Here is a 20674-nt window from a genome sequence, read left to right as displayed (position 1 = left end):
CCGAACATTCTCTGCCCTGTACGTTCAGCCGATAACTCGGAAAGTCTGTGTCGGATGGCCTGCGTCCCTTTCGAATGGGGGGGGGGTCTCCGGCATGTTGAAAGTCACGGTCCGAGACGATGCCCCCGTAGACTGCCTCCTGGGGAATGACCTTGAAAGCTCCCCGTGGGCCGCCGTAGAACGAAGAGAACACCTGGGGATGTTAGGCGTCCCGGACTGGGCGTGCGTCACCACCCGGTCCATGGCCGCCCGTGCCAGCCCCCGCCCAGAGGAACCCGAATGGCCGGCGCCACCGCCTCCGGTCGCCCCAGCCGAAACCACCGACCGTGACGTCCCCCCAGAACAAGCTCAACCTCCAGACCTCACTAACCTCGACCAGTGGCCTCAAGAGGGGGGGCCCACGCAAGAACAATTTCGCCAAGAACAGAAGACCTGTCCCTCCCTCGAGGGACTCCGCCAGCAAGCGCTCGCCCAAGGCGCAGGGGATACCTCCGGCACTCACTGGGTCTACTGGGACAATGACCTGCTGTACAGTGAGCAAAGAATCGCGGAGCTGGGGGCCAGCCGAGTACTGGTGGTGCCGCTCCGTTTTAGAGACTTTCTGCTAAACCTGGCCCACGATGTCCCCCTGGCGGGACACCTGGGTCAACATAAAACCTACAGTCGTCTGGTGACCCACTTCTTCTGGCCCAAAATGAGGAACGATGTACACCAGCATTGCCGATCGTGCCCCACGTGCCAAGCCAGTGGAAAGAGCGGCCGCAAACTAAAAGCCCCCCTGCAACCTTTTCCCGTGGTCACCACCCCGTTCGAGAGGGTCGGAATAGACATCGTGGGGCCCCTGGACCCGCGCACAAAACAAGGTCATCGGTTCATCCTGGTGCTAGTGGACCACGCCACCCACTACCCCGAGGCTGTTCCCCTGCGAACGGTGACAGCCCCGGTAGTCGGCCGGGCTCTAATGGGGATCTTCTCCCGTGTGGGCTTCCCCCGAGAAGTCGTCAGCGACAGAGGCACGAACTTTATTTCTAAATATATGAAGTCCCTCTGGCAACAGTGCGGGGTTACCTATCGATTCACGACCCCCTATCACCCTCAAGGAAACGGACTCGTTGAGCGGTTCAACCGCACGCTCAAAGGGATGATCGGGGGGTTGGAAGAACCCCTCCGTCGCCAGTGGGATGTACTGCTGCCGTGCCTCCTCTTCGCATATCGAGAGGTTCCCCAGAAGTCCCTGGGCTTCAGCCCGTTTGAACTGCTATATGGACATCCAGTGCGGGGGCCGCTCAGCCTAGTCAAAGAGGGCTGGGAGATGCCCCCTCTAAAGAACCCACCAGATGTTTTCCGGTACCTCCTAACACTCCGCAACCAGACCCGGCGGTTCAGAGAACTGGCAAAAGCCAACCTAGAGGCCAGTCAAGAGGACATGAAAAAGTGGTATGACCGGAATGCCTCCTCCATCGAATTTGAACCTGGGCAACAGGTATGGGTGATGTCCCCCACCGAACCCTGCGCCCTGCAAGACAAGTGGACGGGGCCCTTCAAAGTAGTCGAGCGCAAGGGTCCTGCCACCTATCTCATCGACATGGAATCTTCCCGGAACCCCCTCCGGGTCCTCCACGCTAACAGACTGAAACCCCACTTTGTGCGCTCCGAACTCGGCCTCCTGATGGCCACCGACAATGGGGTTGAAGAAGACTCCGAGCCCCTCCCTGACCTCCTACGGACTCAGGAGAAAGACGGCTCCGTGGATGGGGTCCGACTCTCGGAGGCCCTCACCCGAGAGCAACACCAGGAGTGTCGAGTCCTCCTGTCACAGTTCGCCAACCTGTTCTCCCTCACCCCAGGGGTCGCTTCCTGGTGTGTGCACGATGTGGACACGGGGGACAGCCCCCCTATCCGCCACCGGGCCTACCGCGTGCCAGATCGGGTACGGGCCTGCATCCAGGAAGAGGTAGCCAAAATGCTCACACTCGGGGTCATCGAGCCCTCAGACAGCCCCTGGGCCAGTCCTGTAGTACTGGTCCCCAAAGCGGCCACCCCTGGCACCCCACCGGAACTCCGGGTCTGCGCCGACTACCGGGGCTTGAATGCGGTCACCAGAACAGACGCACATCCCATCCCCCGGGCGGATGAACTAATCGACCGCATGGGAGCTGCCCGCTACCTCAGCATTTTCGACCTGACGGCGGTCTACTGGCAAATCGGCCTCACACCCCGGGCCCAAGAACGTTCTGCCTTTTCCACCCCCGATGGGCATTACCATTTCAAGGTCATGCCCTTCGGCATGAAAAATGCCCCAGCAACATTTCAGCGGCTCGTCAATCAGGTCCTGGCGGGGCTCGAAGGGTTCAGTGCCGCCTACCTAGACGACATCGCTGTATACAGCCACCATTGGTCCGAGCACCTCCACCACCTCCGAGCAGTGCTACAAGCCCTTCAGCGAGCTGGCCTCACGATCAAGGCCAGCAAATGTCAAATTGGGCAAGGATCTGTGACCTACCTCGGACACCAGGTGGGAAGCGGCCGGGTGGCCCCTCTGCAGCTCAAAATTGCCACCATCCAGTCCTGGCAGCCACCCATCACCCAGACCGAGGTACGAGCCTTCCTGGGCCTCACGGGCTATTACCGAAGGTTCGTGAAAGACTATGGTACTATCGTGGGGCCCCTCACAGAACTCACGTCAAAAAATCAACCCAAAAAAGTCAACTGGACCCCGGAGTGCCAAACAGCATTCGAACAATTGAAAGCCGCCATGTGTTCCGCCCCAGTGCTCCAGGCCCCCGACTACAACCGGGAGTTCGTCGTCCAGACGGATGCCTCCGACCATGGCATTGGGGCAGTCCTGTCTCAAGTGAACACCGAAGGCCTTGATCAGCCAGTGGCCTTCATCAGCAGGCGCCTCCTACCACGGGAACAACGATGGAGCACCATAGAGAGGGAGGCCTTCGCTGTGGTATGGGCCCTCAAGAAGCTCCGGCCCTACCTCTTTGGCACACACTTTCGGGTGCAGACCGATCACCGACCCCTGCAGTGGCTGATGCAGATGCGGGGGGAAAACCCGAAGTTACTACGTTGGTCCATCTCCCTACAAGGGATGGACTTCACAGTTGAACACCGGCCTGGGCCGGATCACGCCAACGCAGATGGCCTGTCCCGGTTCTTCCGCCTCGACGAGGAGAGTCCCCAAGAGGATGGGTAACTCTCCCCGCCTTCAGCTGGGGGGGACGCATGTTGGACAGGCCACATGAAGGGCTGCTCTCCCCCGGCCCAAACCGGCCCGAGCCCGGTCACACAGGTACCACACACCACCCTTGCACGTCCTCCGTCCCCTCAGGGACCCCTGCCTTCGAACATATCGACCTCGTGGGCCCGCTCCACTGCTGGCCCGCGCGCCCATCCTGGGCGCCATCTTGGACACTCCACCACGAGGCCGCCTGGCCCCCGATCGACCTCAACCCTGGGCCTGGCCAGGCCTCAGACATCCCGGCACCACCATCCACCCAGGAGGTGAGCGGGCTACTTGGCAAGTCAATGGGAGAAAGAGGTGTCGATGGCTCTCCCCGCCAAGTGCCGCTCGCCCATCGCCTCCCCGGGCGCTGGCCCCACCCCCCTGCTGGGTGTCTGGACTCCCCCATCCCGGACCTCCCGACCTCCAAGTGCGAGGGTCCGGACATCAAAGAACACCAGCCCTATAACTGGGGCAGCTCCAGAGCAGGAAGGCAGTTGTATCTTGGAGTCGAGAGACGTAAAGAAGAACTCATCCTTGACGGACTACTGGCGCTGCCGTAGCTCTGCCTTGTGCACCATCGCCCTGCCTGCTGGGGCTGCCACAACCTTCGTAACCTTCGGAATCCTTCATCATCGTCGGGACCTGCTGGCGTGGCCGCGGACCGTTTGCAACCATCATCTTCATCGGGACCTGCTGGCTCCGCCGCGGACCGTCGCTTCCTTCCTCCATCTCGGCACCTGCTCGCCCCCCCGCGGCCCGATCATCTAGAACGCCGAGCTCGAGGATTGAGAGCTATTTCCATCTTTTGGTAACCAAGACTGTCCCGCTACCCTTTCCCCAAACCAGAGACCAGAATCGAGGGGACCCCTGAGTCCAGACCTCCTTGTACCATTTTATCGTACTTTAAGAATCGCCTATAAAATCTCGTTGAACCTTACCCTTGTGTGGTGTCCGTCTGTGGGGGGGAAGTTACTTGTCTGTACGGTCACTGGAGTCGGCTCTCCCTGGAGACCGCTCCCCTTATCCTCGGCCGACCCTCCCGGTCCGTCTAACACCCGGCGAGGCTCATTGCCCACAGTTAATCCACGAGCCCAACGAGGCTCAACGCCCACATCGTATTTAGAGCCCTGAGAGAGGCTCTGGGGCATTTTGATTATTTTGAGAGCACTGAAGCTCTACATTGCACATTTGTTCAGCGAGCCCTGAGAGAGGCTCTAGGGGGACACAGGCAGCTAGTTGGTTGTAGCCCCAAGGCTCCCACGCTGTGTCTCCCCACCTTGTTCTTGAGCCCTCCTGGCTCCAACGTTGCCCAGTTCTGTTTTACAACTGTCCAGCACTTAGTGGACAGTTGCCACGTTTAGGCTTTGTGCTGTGCTGCCTGCGCAGCTTCCCTGACACTGAGACTCAGGGCATTCCCCCCTTTCGAGGCCAGTTGGCCTGAGGGACATTTTTAAGTGTTGTGCTATGTGCACCCCGCGCATTGTGATTCCTGTGTATGTGATTCTTGCGCAAAAGGTTCTAATCTGCACCTCTGTGTTTAATACCTCATGTGCAATTGTTGATGTCCCACTTTATGTTTATCCACTTTGCTAAATGTGACCTGCATAGAGGATTGTTGATGTCCCATTTTATGTTTATCCACTTTGCTAAGAGTGACCTGCATAGAGGATTGTTGATGTCCCATTTTATGTTTAGGTTTCCTTCCCTTTGCTAAGAGTGAATTGCTTAGGTGTTGGTATTCCTTCCTTAGGTCCTGATGAGAAGGTCCTAGTTACCTGCGTGATTGCCTACCGGGTTTTAGGGTTGCGTAGGAGGTCTTTACTCTGTTCCAGTGATTACTGGATGTGTGTTGCATTTATAATTTTGGTGCTAATCATTCTAATGTTTATGTCCTAAGTGTATACCTACCAGTATTATTTTCTAACAAGTGCTTACCCCTGACAGTGGTCCATGTGGCCCTGTCCTGTACATAATTCCCCTTGTAAATTCTGCCCGTGCCCCAGGCACATTGTAAAGTTTGCGTGTGTTATCTAATGTGTTGTTTATTATAATACAAAGGCTATTTTTTATATATCCTTGTGTGGAGTTTTCCTTTGTGGTGGGCCTTGGGTGTTGTTGCTGGGGTGCGTGCGCAAATACTCAACTCATACCGCCTCCAAGTTTAGCCTAGACTGCTCGCGCCACGTTACCTAGAGGGTGAGCGGGGGTTACCTTGGTGTGTGACTCCCTTGCCCTGACCTTTAGAAATGGCGATCCCTGACTGACCTCCACACGAGTCTTGGCCAGCCGGGGTCCCGTTTCAAACAGAAACACTTGTTGTCTTTAAACATTAATTCCCGATGTGTTTTGCAAAATCACCGCAGGGTTCTCAATCCATGCCAGCTCAGCAGCAGTGCCGGGAGCTGTGCTCTTACTGAGGAAGCTGTAGAGATCGAATTAAAACAGCAGGGACAACAAAGAAACATGAAGGTTCACAGAAGCATGCAGTGGCTGCGGCTGGGCTTTATCACTAGCGACCCTAATTATGTGTGGAAATACAACATCTAGGCTTTTATTACACATGTAGCATTTCACGCACAGTGATAACGCCACAGGTGTCACCGGCCTGGAATTATGTGGTCCCTAAACTACACCAGATAATTCGGGTCTGGAGACACCTGACCTGTCGGACACTGCGGTAGGCCCGGCTTCAGGATTCAGGTCTGGGAAGGCCATTAACGTGCATTCGTGAGCCATGGAGATGAAGGGAGTACTCTAGCATTTTCCGGGTATCTGAGAGGTGGGACTGGGCATGTTGTATGGTCTTGTACGGGGATACGCTTCATACTCCTTACCAGTTTGAACTTTATTGCTAGGGTTTTGCACCGAAGGGCTTGCTTGTTTTACTCTCTTCCTCTTCCTCACCCCCCCTCTGTCTCTACCTTACCCTCCTTTCTTTCCACTTCACACTGCTCTTCTCACCCTCTGCATCCTCCTGCCTCACCCTCCTTTTCTCTTCACCTCACCCTCCTTTTTCTTGTCTCACCCTGCTCTTGTCTCATCCTCTTCTCTCCCAGCTGTTGCCGTCTCTCACTCTCTTCACCTCGCATAGCTATTTCTTTGCCTCAGCCTCCTCTTTTTCCATCACATACTGCTCCCCCTTTCTCTTCACCCTCTCACTGTGCCTCCACTTCTCCCTCATCCTTCTGTCTCCATCTTATCCTCTGCTCTAGCCTCACCTATCACTCTCTTCCATGGCTTTATCTCACTCGCCTCCTTCTCTTCACCCCACCATCTGCACTCCCTCTTCCTCCCTATCCCCTTGCGTTGCCTCACCTTTTTCCCTCCCACAATCCTATCTCCCTCCTCTTTCTATGCTTCACCATCCTCTTTCTACCTCAACCCTCTCCACCTGACCCTCTTTTGTCAGCCGTACCTTCACTGCTGGTGCCTATGTAGTAATGATTATGTGTATGTAAAAGAAGTTCGAAATGGGTCCGTACGAGTGGTTGTGCAGGCATGTGTAAGTGGACCTTACAGTCCTGCTGTCTTGTACCGGTTCTTCACTTGCAGCTCTCAAAATTTTGAATAACAGCTGCTCAAAGTCCTGGATTATGTAAAGTGTGCTCATCAGCACACAGATGATCTACAAAGGATTTGGGGCCATGCATATTTTAAAGAGATAGCAAAGAGCTATGCAACTTTTTGTAGCTGTAATAACTACAGCTGTCCATTTAGTTCAAATAAGTGCAATAACAATCGGAAAGCAATTCAAGTTGGCAACTGATCAGACATCAGATGTGATCCAATTTATACACGTAGCTGCCAAGTGTGCCATGAGTAAAGATTCTGAGGTTGATGACTGGACTTGTAATTTGGTGGCTGGTTTTTCAACCAATATTCGCTGTCAGTCCCATGAGTAGAATGTATTTTATGGGTTACAAAGTGGAAATGTACCACTTATGTGACTGTCACAAAACAAAACTGTATATTGTAAATTGTGACTGGCATGTGCCCTCTTTTTGGGTTTCGCCTGCCGAAGGCTGCGCTCTGCGCAGCTTTTCGGCGCAGGCGAAGTCCATTGACTCTAATAAGGACTTCAGGAACGTCCCCCGGCTCCCATTGGCTAGCTCCATAAATGGAGGCTAGCCATTGGGAGCCGGATCTGTCCGTCAAGGCCGGACCAGATTCGGGGGTGTTCCCGAGAATTTTTCTCTTTTGCCCACGTCATGCGGCGGTGGGCGGAGCTTTTTTGTTGTTGTTTGTCTCGGCGTCCTTTGTCACACCAGCCTGCTCCTCTCCCTGTGAGGACGCAGACCCGACCCGCTCCCTACTCCGAGCCGACTCCCGGAGGTAAGTTTCACTTGTAAATGCTTGTTTTCATCCCCCCCCCCACCGCCAACGGAGGAAGCCTTCCAGACCCCCCTCCCGCTGTCCGTTCCCGCCGCCGCCCCCCCCCCCCCAACGGAGGAAGCCTTCCCGACCCCCCTCCCGCTGTCCGTTCCCGCCTCCCCCCCGACCGCCAACGGAGGAGACACAGCCTCAGGTATAAATAAAAGGATGTGCTGCCACTTGGGATGGAGACTCAGCAGTCCACTAGTGTACATACGCCGTTATGTTTTTTGCTGTTCCTGGCTCCAACCACTCCCTGCATCTGAGGGCTGTGCATACTACATTGGCGAACAGGATAAAAGTTCCTCAGTACGTGCCATCAATGCACTGCCATCCTCCCTGTATGGGCACGTACCCTGACAACCACACCACAGCATTTCGTCAACTACGTGTAGGTTGAGACAGCTGGGATGAGCTGCCCACGGTGAACACTGAAACGGGCCAGACTGCTCTCAACTTTGAGCCAGTGCAGTGCACTGTGTCTGAGCCGTTTCCGCCACTGTTTGATGAGCCAAAGAAATCGCCGGACACTGGAGTACAGGTATCACGAGGCCTGGTGTACGGTACTTTTGCTGAGGCCATGCAACACCATCTCCAGCGCATATCAGAGCCATACAGACATACTCATAATTTGTGTCTCAAATGATGTGGCTTCCCTCCCCCCGCAGCACTCATTTCAGACTCCCCTCCACACTTAGCTCCCCATGAGTGGCTTAGTGTTTGGGCAGATATTTTTCAGGCCTGATAAAAGTCTTCCTGCCTAGGTCAGACCTGACCATTACCACCCGGCATTGGGGAAAACCTGTACTGCCCTTCCTCAAGCTTGAGAGACACGCAAGGGTTCCCCCCCCCCGTCACCCAGGTAAGTGGAGAGTGGAGAGTGGATAGGGAGTGGAGAGTGGAGAGTGCATAGGGAGTGGAGAGTGCATAGGGAGTGGAGAGTGCAGAGTGCATAGGGAGTGGCGAGTGCAGAGTGGAGAGTGCATAGGGAGTGGAGAGTGCATAGGGAGTGGAGAGTGCATAGGGAGTGGAGAGTGGAGAGTGCATAGGGAGTGGAGAGTGCATAGGGAGTGGAGAGTGCATAGGGAGTGGAGAGTGGAGAGTACATAGGGAGTGGAGAGTGCATAGGGAGTGCAAAGTGGAGAGTGCATAGGAAGTGCATAGGGAGTGCAGAGTGCATAGGGAGTGGAGAGTGCATAGGGAGTGCAGAGTGCATGGAGAGTGCATATGGAGTGGAGAGTGCATAGGGAGTGGAGAGTGCCTAGGGAGTGGAGAGTGCCTAGGGCGTGGAGAGTGCCTAGGGAGTGGAGAGTGCCTAGGGAGTTGAGAGTGCCTCGGGAGTGGAGAGTGCATAGGGAGTGCATAGGGAGTGGAGAGTGCATAGGGAGTGCAGAGTGCATAGGGAGTGCAGAGTGCATAGGGAGTGGAGAGTGCATAGGGAGTGGAGAGTGCATAGGGAGTGGAGAGTGCATAGGGAGTGGAGAGTGGAGAGTGCATAGGGAGTGCATAGGGAGTGGAGAGTGCATAGGGAGTGGAGAGTGCATAGGGAGTGGAGAGTGCAGAGTGGAGAGTGCATAGGGAGTGGAGAGTGGAGAGTGCATAGGGAGTGCATAGGGAGTGCAGAGTGCATAGGGAGGGGAGAGTGGAGAGTGCATAGGGAGTGCATAGGGAGTGGAGAGTGCATAGGGAGTGGAGAGTGCATAGGGAGTGCAGAGTGGAGAGTGCATAGGGAGTGGAGAGTGCATAGGGAGTGGAGAGTGCATAGGGAGTGCAGAGTGGAGAGTGCATAGGGAGTGGAGAGTGGAGAGTGCATAGGGAGTGGAGAGTGCATAGGGAGTGGGGAGTGGAGAGTGCATAGGGAGTGGAGAGTGGAGAGTGCATAGGGAGTGGAGAGTGGAGAGTTCATAGGGAGTGGAGAGTGCATAGGGAGTGGAGAGTGCATAGGGAGTGGAGAGTGCATAGGGAGTGCAGAGTGCATAGGGAGGGGAGAGTGGAGAGTGCATAGGGAGTGCAGAGTGGAGAGTGCATAGGGAGTGCAGAGTGGAGAGTGCATAGGGAGTGGAGAGTGCATAGGGAGTGGAGAGTGCATAGGGAGTGGAGAGTGCATAGGGAGTGCAGAGTGGAGAGTGCATAGGGAGTGCAGAGTGCATAGGGAGTGCATAGGGAGTGGAGAGTGCATAGGGAGTGGAGAGTGCATAGGGAGTGGAGAGTGGAGAGTGCATAGGGAGTGGAGAGTGGAGAGTGCATAGGGAGTGGAGAGTGCATAGGGAGTGGAGAGTGCATAGGGAGTGCATAGGGAGTGCAGAGTGCATAGGGAGGGGAGAGTGCATAGGGAGTGCAGAGTGGAGAGTGCATAGGGAGTGCAGAGTGGAGAGTGCATAGGGAGTGGAGAGTGCATAGGGAGTGGAGAGTGCATAGGGAGTGGAGAGTGCATAGGGAGTGGAGAGTGCATAGGGAGTGCAGAGTGGAGAGTGCATAGGGAGTGCAGAGTGCATAGGGAGTGCATAGGGAGTGGAGAGTGCATAGGGAGTGGAGAGTGCATAGAGAGTGGAGAGTGCAGAGTGGAGAGTGCATAGGGAGTGGAGAGTGGAGAGTGCATAGGGAGTGCATAGGGAGTGCAGAGTGCATAGGGAGGGGAGAGTGGAGAGTGCATAGGGAGTGGAGAGTGCATAGGGAGTGGAGAGTGGAGAGTGCATAGGGAGTGGAGAGTGCATAGGAATTGCAGAGTGGAGAGTGCATAGGGAGTGGAGAGTGCATAGGGAGTGGAGAGTGCATAGGGAGTGGAGAGTGCATAGGGAGTGGAGAGTGCCTAGGGAGTGGAGAGTGCCTCTGGAGTAGAGAGTGCATAGGGAGTGCATAGGGAGTGGAGAGTGCATAGGGAGTGCAGAGTGCATAGGGAGTGGAGAGTGCATAGGGAGTGGAGAGTGCATAGGGAGTGGAGAGTGGAGAGTGCATAGGGAGTGCAGAGTGCATAGGGAGTGGAGAGTGCCTAGGGAGTGGAGAGTGCATAGGGAGTGGAGAGTGCAGAGTGGAGAGTGCATAGGGAGTGGAGAGTGGAGAGTGCATAGGGAGTGCATAGGGAGTGCAGCGTGCATAGGGAGGGGAGAGTGGAGAGTGCATAGGGAGTGCATAGGGAGTGGAGAGTGCATAGGGAGTGGAGAGTGCATAGGGAGTGCAGAGTGGAGAGTGCATAGGGAGTGGAGAGTGCATAGGGAGTGGAGAGTGCATAGGGAGTGGAGAGTGCATAGGGAGTGCAGAGTGGAGAGTGCATAGGGAGTGGAGAGTGGAGAGTGCATAGGGAGTGGAGAGTGAATAGGGAGTGGGGAGTGGAGAGTGCATAGGGAGTGGAGAGTGGAGAGTGCATAGGGAGTGGAGAGTGGAGAGTGCATAGGGAGTGGAGAGTGCATATGGAGTGGAGAGTGCATAGGGAGTGGAGAGTGCATAGGGAGTGCATAGGGAGTGCAGAGTGCATAGGGAGGGGAGAGTGGAGAGTGCATAGGGAGTGCAGAGTGGAGAGTGCATAGGGAGTGCAGAGTGGAGAGTGCATAGGGAGTGGAGAGTGCATAGGGAGTGGAGAGTGCATAGGGAGTGGGGAGTGCATAGGGAGTGGAGAGTGCATAGGGAGTGGAGAGTGCATAGGGAGTGCAGAGTGGAGAGTGCATAGGGAGTGCAGAGTGCATAGGGAGTGGAGAGTGCATAGGGAGTGGAGAGTGGAGAGTGCATAGGGAGTGGAGAGTGGAGAGTGCATAGGGAGTGGAGAGTGCATAGGGAGTGGAGAGTGCATAGGGAGTGCATAGGGAGTGCAGAGTGCATAGGGAGGGGAGAGTGGAGAGTGCATAGGGAGTGCAGAGTGGAGAGTGCATAGGGAGTGCAGAGTGGAGAGTGCATAGGGAGTGGAGAGTGCATAGGGAGTGGAGAGTGCATAGGGAGTGGAGAGTGCATAGGGAGTGCAGAGTGGAGAGTGCATAGGGAGTGCAGAGTGCATAGGGAGTGCATAGGGAGTGGAGAGTGCATAGGGAGCGGAGAGTGCATAGGGAGTGGAGAGTGCATAGGGAGTGAAGAGTGCAGAGTGGAGAGTGCATAGGGAGTGGAGAGTGGAGAGTGCATAGGGAGTGCAGAGTGCATAGGGAGGGGAGAGTGGAGAGTGCATAGGGAGTGGAGAGTGCATAGGGAGTGGAGAGTGCATAGGGAGTGGAGAGTGGAGAGTGCATAGGGAGTGGAGAGTGCATAGGGATTGCAGAGTGGAGAGTGCATAGGGAGTGGAGAGTGCATAGGGAGTGGAGAGTGCATAGGGAGTGGAGAGTGCATAGGGAGTGGAGAGTGCATAGGGAGTGCATAGGGAGTGGAGAGTGCATAGGGAGTGGAGAGTGCATAGTGAGTGCAGAGTGCATAGAGAGTGGATAGTGCATAGGGAGTGGAGAGTGGAGAGTGCATAGGGAGTGGAGAGTGGAGAGTGCATAGGGAGTGGAGAGTGCATAGGGAGTGGAGAGTGCATAGGGAGTGGAGAGTGCATAGGGAGTGCATAGGGAGTGGAGAGTGCAGAGTGAGTAGAGAGTGCTAGAGAGTGCAGAGTGAGTAGGGAGCGCTAGAGAGTGCAGCGTGAGTAGGGAGTGCTAGAGAGTGCAGAGTGAGTAGGGAGTGCTAGGGAGTGCTAGAGAGTACAGAGTGAGTAGGGAGTTCTAGGGAGTGCTAGAGAGTGCAGAGTGAGTAGGGAGTGCTAGAGAGTGCAGAGTGACTGTAGAGATTAAGCTACTGGCAATGTAAATGACAATGCCATGTATTTATCTGTTTTCAAAACCAACACATAAATACAAATTTTGTCATTTACAATGCCAATAACTCTAACTTTTCCAAAGGCGAAACCATTGCATTGTAAATGCTTGTTTTCCTGAGTCTCCTACTTCGCTCCTCACTGGTGCTGGATGATCGTGCCCTTTCGTTGGTGGCACAACCTAGTGATGACAGTATTGCGGAATTTGTAACAAACAAGGAAACCCAAAGATATATAAGGGACCATGGGCACATATATATGTATTATTAATTCCTTTCCACGCTTGTATGTATGTACATTTTTCCTGTCATGGATATGTCACCACAATTAACTGTCCATTCTAATTTCAAACCAGGGCCTGTTTACTACTTGTTTGTGCCCATGCACTCACTCACTTGTATATAGGCATATGTCTGTTTTATACTTTACTTTTTATTCTTTGAGTCTCGTTTTTTATCTCTGTTTCCTCCATTCTATTATCGACAAAACTTGTCAATATGGCCAATCGATCTTCCTTTATTCTTGGCGCTCAGCGCTGGTCCTTTCTTTTTCTGTTTTTATCCCTGCACGTCACACCCATGCATCCTTATCAAAGACGCTGCACGCAGTACGTGTGTATTCCTTCTCAAGTGGCCACGGCCGAGCGTCAACACGCCACACAGTAAGTTATGCTTTTACCGGCTGGGTATGCTCATAACCGAGTATTTACCTGGATACATGCTGCCCTTCATATTGCCTCTATACTTTTTTTAAATTTTAGATTGGCACATTGCTATTCCACCTAATACCAGCTTTTTTTTTAGCATCTTTGACATTTAATGAAGAAACAAATGAGTAAAAGTGGTTTTCGTTGAAAACAAAAAAAGTATAAGTAGACCCTCCCCTAAAGAATTTAGAAAATTGGATCCAAATAAATAGCACCTGCAATAACTTAGCGTCAATGTTTCAACAGACAATGGTGCCTGGTTTTCCTCAATGAGTTTCTCAACTAGTTTGCTTGATGTGAAGTCCCTTTCAGTGTTGGATTTAGGAGGAAAATATCCACTGAGACATGATGCAAGACTTCGCTTTGGACGAGGAAGTTTCACCTTTAATTTCCTCTTCTCAGGATCATGCATGACAGCATGCCTATCAAGGCTCGCCTTCATCACAAAGGTTTTTCCACATCTAGAGTGTTCACAAACAAAGGGTCGTGCCTCTTCATGGAATGAGAGAATATGGCTTTGGAGATTGAATACAGTTGTGTATTTTCTTCCGCAGTCTTCTATTGGACATTTATATACTACCCTTTTACTCAAATGAATCTTCTGATGTTGTTTCAGAAAATCCTTACGTTTAAGTTTCTTCTCACAGACCTCACAAATGTGATCTTCAACATGGCTTTCACGCATATGTTTTTAATAGTTCATCCAGGTTTTAGCTACAAATTGGCAATCCTCTTTCTTGCAAGCATAACCTTGATGGACCTTTTAATGACGCTTCAATTTGCTTAGCATCAGAACGCTTTTCTCACAGCCTTGGTTACTGCATTTGTATGGCATCTCGTTAGTGTGATGGCACTCTTGTGCTGTCAGCTGTTGATGTTTCCTGAAAGACTTGCCACACCCTTCAAAATAACACAAGTATGGCTTTTCTTTATTTTGATGCTTTTGATCTAGATGTTTTCTTAAGTTAGCATTTGTAGTGAAGGCTTCACGACAGTCACCAGCAGAACACACAAATGGCCTCTCTCCAGTATGTGTTAACCTGTGTCTACCAAGATGGAACTTTCTTGTGAAGCCTTTTCCACAACCTCCATACTCACAAGCATAGGGTCTCTTGCCAGTGTGCTTGCACATGTGCGCATTCAGCTTCCATGCCTAATTGAAAGACGCACTGCAGGCTGGATCGGAGAAGATGTAGCGCTTCTTGAACTCGTCCACGCCGATCTACCCATGCTTCTAACGAAGCAGTCATGCAGCACACTGCTCTCGATGTCTGGAGACCAGCTTTCGACGGCCGCAATGTTTGTAAAGAACCTAATACCAGCTTGTTTACACACTGAATCCTTACTTGAGACTTTGTAGGTTTGCGTCCGTTTCTCATTTCTGGTGATTTTTGCTGTTCCTTATTATGCCATACAGTAAGCCAAGACTTGTACCAGAGTTGTATGCTTGCATCCGCTTTCTTAGCTGTTATCTTGATGTCCTTCACATTGTCTTAATTTGCTTCATTGTATATTGGCATTATCATTTCTTTACCCCTTTCAGCCTGATCATTATTCAAATTGAGTCAGCTAGATATTCACCTTCTCTCCAGGTGCAACCCCCTTTTTTATACATTGCTCTCCCTTAATATCAGAGAATTACATTAACATTTATTTTTAATTTTGGGGGGTGGAGCTAGCCACGGATTGAGATGGCCGCTGTTTGAGCAAGTTCCTCGCCTGAGCCCTTACTTTCCTGAATAAATATCCTTAATGTCCCTCTGATCCCGCATTGCCGCAAGCGAACCGCTACTAGACCAGCGCAGTAGCGATAGGAGCGCCGAAAGCGCCAACCACAGACCCTGAAGCGCCGGGATCCTGAAGGTGCGATTGGGGGCCTAGTGACGCTGGTGTGGGCCTAAAGCCTCTGCCTTGCGTGAAGAGGAGACCCGAGATGCGGGCTGTGCGCCACGGCAGCGCCGGAGGAGAGGCCCCGCCCACCGCAAAGCAGTGAAAGACGGAATCGGACCGTGGAGGCTGCCGGAGGCCCCGGGGACTGGAGTGCTCTGTCCTGCGGTCCCGTAGAGCTTCTGGCGGTGAAGTCGTCGGTGGCAGTCAGCTGGACCGGGTGAGGTAGGTTGTCCGCCCGGAGGGCCGACTCACGTGAAGTGGCTGGCGGGACCGGAGCTTCCCCCTCGTCCTAGGGCTGCGCTGGGCTTCCGCTGGGGGTCCTTGAAGTGGACCGTGAGGAGGCTGAGCACGACGCCCTGGATATATGAGCAGTAGGCCATGGCCTACATGACCGTCGGTGGGCTGACAAGCAAGGTGCGAGCTGTGGGGGCCCAGGGCATACAGAGAGAGTGGGTAACTGGACACTAGCAATCGGACGCGTTGGGGTCTGACACTCCTATTGTATGTTAAAGCTGGCATCGCTGCAGTGGACGAGATTGGCGCCGCCGGGACACCACGATAGCAGACCATCCCTAAACTTATTTAGGTGGAGCTCAAGCATTACATTAACGCTGGAGGGAAACGCTCTGAGCATACGAGGGCGAGGTAAAAGACGCAACTCCATCGACAGCACTACACGTGCGCTGCGGCGCCGTCATTAATCGCGCTGCTACTCCTAGCGAACTGGTGTCGCTACGTTGCCCGATCCTGATAAGTGACCCAGACTTCCACACCAAACTCATTAACATTCTACTCCATTGATAGCCCACGGCCCACACAGGAAAGATAATGGGAAAACTGGATGGTAATCAGCCTAAGATAACTTTTGACCAGGACAAAAAACAACCTGATGGCGGCACGGAGACACAAGGCCCCCCCACAACCCCACCATTGGAAGCAAGAGCAACTACAAATGATGCTGTGCAAACCATGTTCCGTACCATACAGACTTCACTTACGAACATAGATGGGAAAATAGACGCCCTAACATACCGAGTTGACAGGATGTCTGAACGCTTAGATAAGCACACGGAGCGCCTGGACATGGAGTAAAGACGGATCTCCGAGGCTAAAGACTCTCAGGTACAGATAGAGTCCAAACAAACAAGGATGGAAAAACAGCTAGAGACAATGGCGGCCAAGGCGGAGGATTTGGAGGCACGGTCTAGGAGGAGTAATATATGCCTGATGGGAGTTGCCGAGACCACAAACACGGGCCCCATGGAACAATATGTAGATAAGCTACTCATCTCTATGCTTGGACGGGACACCTTCTCGGAAGTATTCATCATGGAGAGAGCGCACAGGACATTGGCCCCACCCATGGGTTCCAGACCGCGGCCTATAATATCTAAATTACTAAACTATAGGGACCGTGACGCGGCACTACGGAAAGCAAGAGAACTTGGCACGCTTACCCACGAAGGCATGACCCTTTCGTTATATCCAGACTTTACCTCAATGGTGCAAGAGGCGCGGAAAAATTTTATGGACGCAAAACAGAAACTAAGAGAGCTAAAAATAACCTATGCAATGCTATACCCCGCGAGACTCAAGATCACGGTGGAAGGCAAGACTAAGATCTTCAATGACGCCTCGGAGGTGCGGAAATTCCTGAAACAAAAAGAAAAATACCGTGTGAGGAGAAGATCACCGAGAAGTGAACAAGGAGACCAACCTGCAATGTCAGATGTTGAATAACTGGTGTTTGAATAAAATGGGGCTTAAAAAGGCGTAAGGTGCGATTAAACTGTGCCGACTATCCTTGCTAAAGTTAGCAGTGAGTACCTGGACCTCCTGATCACGGCAGACGATGCTCCCAGATAAGTGAACACTTGATTAGATATTTCATGTACTTCACAAGCTGATCACACACGAGTGGTATGATGCTACCAATGTAATGCAGGTCATTGTATTGTATTGTATGTTTAATAGATGTGAAGGTTCTCAGGGTTCCGGGTAGAGGGATAAACATGTCGCAGTGGGCTCAGACTCATGCAACAGTTGGTTGCAGGAAACGAGTAGGCAGCTCTGACCCCTAGCGTGAATCGCATAATTTTTTTGCATTGTATATTTTTTTGTCGTTTTTTCTTCAGTTGAATGGGGGATATATTGCAGTATTCTTTGGGAGATGTCTCCACTGAGGTTGGGGTGGTGGAGTGGGTGGGAGTGGTAGGGAGGGCACAGAAAACTCTGACTGGCAGATTAACAGACGATACATTTGGCGATGACAGTTTCCGACAGTGCACACATGGGGGGCTGACACTAGACATGCACACACGTAATGGGGGGACCCCTTAAAGATTGCAGACCGCTAAAGCTCCTCACCTGGAATGTGCTTGGGCTACATAACCCGCAGAAAATACGAAGGATGATAGCATATCTAGATAGACACAAAATCGATGTTGCCTGCTTACGCACCTCACAGACGCTCACAAACACAATATCGGTAAACGATGGGCCTCATACCGATTGACATCCTCCACTTCCTCCTATGCCTGAGGGGTCTAGATATGGGTAAAGCGTACTGTCCCTTTCACTCACCTTAAATCGGTATGTGATGACCAAGGGCGGTTTGCGATACTTCAAGGCAATTTCGGGGGCTCGGTTTTGACCATAGTAAATGTGTATGGCCCAAACACAGACGGCGCCGTCTTTTATGACAAATTATGGTCGACACTAAGGGACACACAGCCTGGCACTATAATTTGGAGAGGTGACTTCAACACCTGCTTAGACCCAACGATAGATAGATCTTCTGGCCAGGATAGATATGGCAAACGTTCGGCCAGGGTCTTGAGGGAAGGGATGTCCGAAAGGAATTTGCTGGATACATGGCGACAGAGGCTCCCAGACACACTGGAGGGCACATGTTTTTCATCCACACACCTCACATGGTCTAGGCTGGACTACTGGTTGGCGACACAGGACGTTTGCACCTGGACCACGGCGGTGACCCACATGCCTAGGACATTGTCGGATCATGCTCCGGTTATGCTCACGCTGGAAGTGCCGACACGCACACCTCGACAATTTACCTGGAAACTGAGACCCACGGCACTGCAAGACCAAGTGTTTCGGGAGGGACTGAGACAGTCCATAGTGAGTTTTTTTAGCATAATACTGGCTCTGTTCAAAGCACATGTACACTGTGGGAAGCCTTTAAGGTAACCATCTGGGGCTACTGTATTAGTACACACGCAGGTATATTGAAGGATATTCAGAGGCAACTGGAGAAAATTGAAAACAACATTAAGGCTTTATAAAGTAGATTTGCGGCGGACCCATCTGATTCCATTCTAGCAGAGATAAGACAACAAATTGACAAATACGATGGCTTCGATGCAGATGAAGTGAAATACATCTCCCGTAGATATGTAGCACGTAACTATGGCGAGGATGGACGGCCAGGGAGAGCACTGTCTTTCAAAATTAAGCCCATACAGACAATGGCGCACGTTACTGAGTTGAGGACGGAGATGGATGTGCCTGCATATGATACACCGTCCATATTGAATAGCTTCACTGAATTTTACACACAATTGTATACGACCCGTGACGTACCCCCAGATCAAGATATATGGCAATATTTGGATAATGTAGGACTGGCCTAGCTCTCTGAAACACATCGAAAATTCCTATGTCTCCCAGTTTCCAAACACGAATTGATAGAGGCCTTTAACTCACTACCTAATAATAAAGCCCCTGGCCTAGATGGTCTCCTCGGGGAATTTTATAAGGAATATCGTGAACTACTAATACCCTACTTTGCTGAAATGCTTGAAGAAGCATATGAGGAAGGCACACTGCCGGACACCCTAACGGGAGCCTTATTAATAGCGCTCCCGAAGCCGGGTAAAGATCCCCAGAAATGTGAATCCTATAGACCCCTATCTTTAATCAACATGCAAAGATCCTAGCAAAAGTAATAGCGATCAGAATACACCCACTTCTCTGCAACCTGGTATTGCCAGATCAGGCTGGCTTCATGCCAACGAGATCTACTGCTCTAAATCTGCGCACAATCTTCTCATTCTTTCACCAACTAGACCCGGAAGTACCGGCGGCGGTGGCCCTGCTGGACACCGCAAAGGCATTTGACTCAGTGGAATGGAGGTTTATGTACATCACATTGCGCAAAATGGGGTTTCCGGAACCCTTCCTGAAATGGATTTCCCTCTTGTACACAACACCTAAAGCAAGAGTACGCATAAATGGTCTAACGTCGGATCCAATTTTAATTACTAGAGGCACAAGACAAGGGTGCCCTCTATCACCTATGCTTTTTGCTCTGATACTTGAACCATTAGCCTGCAAAATTAGGCAGAAACACTCTGCCACGGCTCTGCAATTCACTCTCAGACCAATCAGTATCTCACTATATGCTGATGACATGGTGCTTTACATCATACACCCGAATAGACACCTTAACCCGCTCATAAGAGAATATGTACAGTATGAACAGTATGCCGATCTCAGCATCAATTGGGACAAATCGTGATTATCCCACTTACTACAATTACTGAGGAGCCAGAGTTAGACTATCCTTTGAAGTGGAGCAGTGACTCAGTCAAGTATTTGGGGATATAGATCCACAGAGACCTAGAGATAGTTCTAAGGAAAAACTATGGGACGGCAGTGACCAAACTAGAGGAGCAAGTGGAGAGATGGATAAAGTTACCTCTTTCCATGGCTGACAGAATAGCCCTCCAAAAGATGATAATATTACCCAGGTTTCTATATTTGTTCTGGAATGTGCCCATATGGCTGACAAACGCTTTCTTTAATAAACTGCGTTCAGTGCTCCAGAGACTGACATGGGCAGGTAAGCAAGCCAGAGTGAGTTGGAAAGTCCTCACCCAACCGTATTACCTGGGAGGATTCGAGGCACCAGACCTACAATTGTACTATATCTGTGCGCAAGCCCAACACGCACATTATTGGACGCGACCACATGCATTTATACCACATGTTGCCGTGGAACATGACAGCATCTCCCTGACGCCGCTATTGACGTTGCTGGCTGAACCCATAGGCTACACACCAAAAGACACAATAAACACCGGAAAAAACACCTTGAGAGCGTGGCATGCACTGGCTCGCAGAGCGAATAAAATCCTGATATACGTGCGAGCCCTACCGACAGCTAAGCATCCCAGCCTCTCAGTGACGCAGGAACCCAAAATGCAGAATCTGCGTGAATCGATGGGCTTCGGCACTATGGGGCAAGCGTTCCCACACGCCACATTTCTCCGTTGGTCAGATCCCGCCTTGTGCGCACATCAAACCCCTATGAAAAATTTTGCATACTTGCGTTTTCGTGCGGCAATGAAGACGCTGTACCCTACATTCCCTAACGAAACAGAGTAACTGGCGACACTTCAGGCGCTGCTGATGGCCCAACACGTACGCACTTAGTAACGAGACTCTACACCACAGCACAACACGAACAAGCCACGGAGAATACGCAACCAAAATGCAGATGGGAGAGGTTGCTAGGTACACCACTAGATGACCAGGACTGGCAATATAATTGCACACAGCTCACAATCCTTACTTCTAATTGTAATCTCCGCATAATCAATTTCAAATTCCTACACCAGGTGTACTACACGCCCGCAAAACTATATAGACTGGGGCTCAGGGATAATGACTCCTGTTATCG

At 51.9% G+C, this 20674-nt stretch overlaps 1 pseudogene; it reads right to left on the bottom strand.

The window, feature by feature from the left end:
* Positions 1-5554: 5554 nt before the first annotated feature.
* On the bottom strand, positions 5555-14852 carry LOC147722936 (transcription factor IIIA pseudogene; annotated as a pseudogene).
* Positions 14853-20674: the final 5822 nt, after the last annotated feature.

This window comes from Lissotriton vulgaris, chromosome 4_1, assembly GCF_964263255.1.
Source record: "Lissotriton vulgaris chromosome 4_1, aLisVul1.2, whole genome shotgun sequence".
In the NCBI taxonomy this organism is placed as follows: Eukaryota; Metazoa; Chordata; class Amphibia; order Caudata; family Salamandridae; genus Lissotriton; species Lissotriton vulgaris.
Note: the sequence above shows the minus strand (reverse complement) of the source record. Positions and strands in the feature narration are given on the sequence as shown.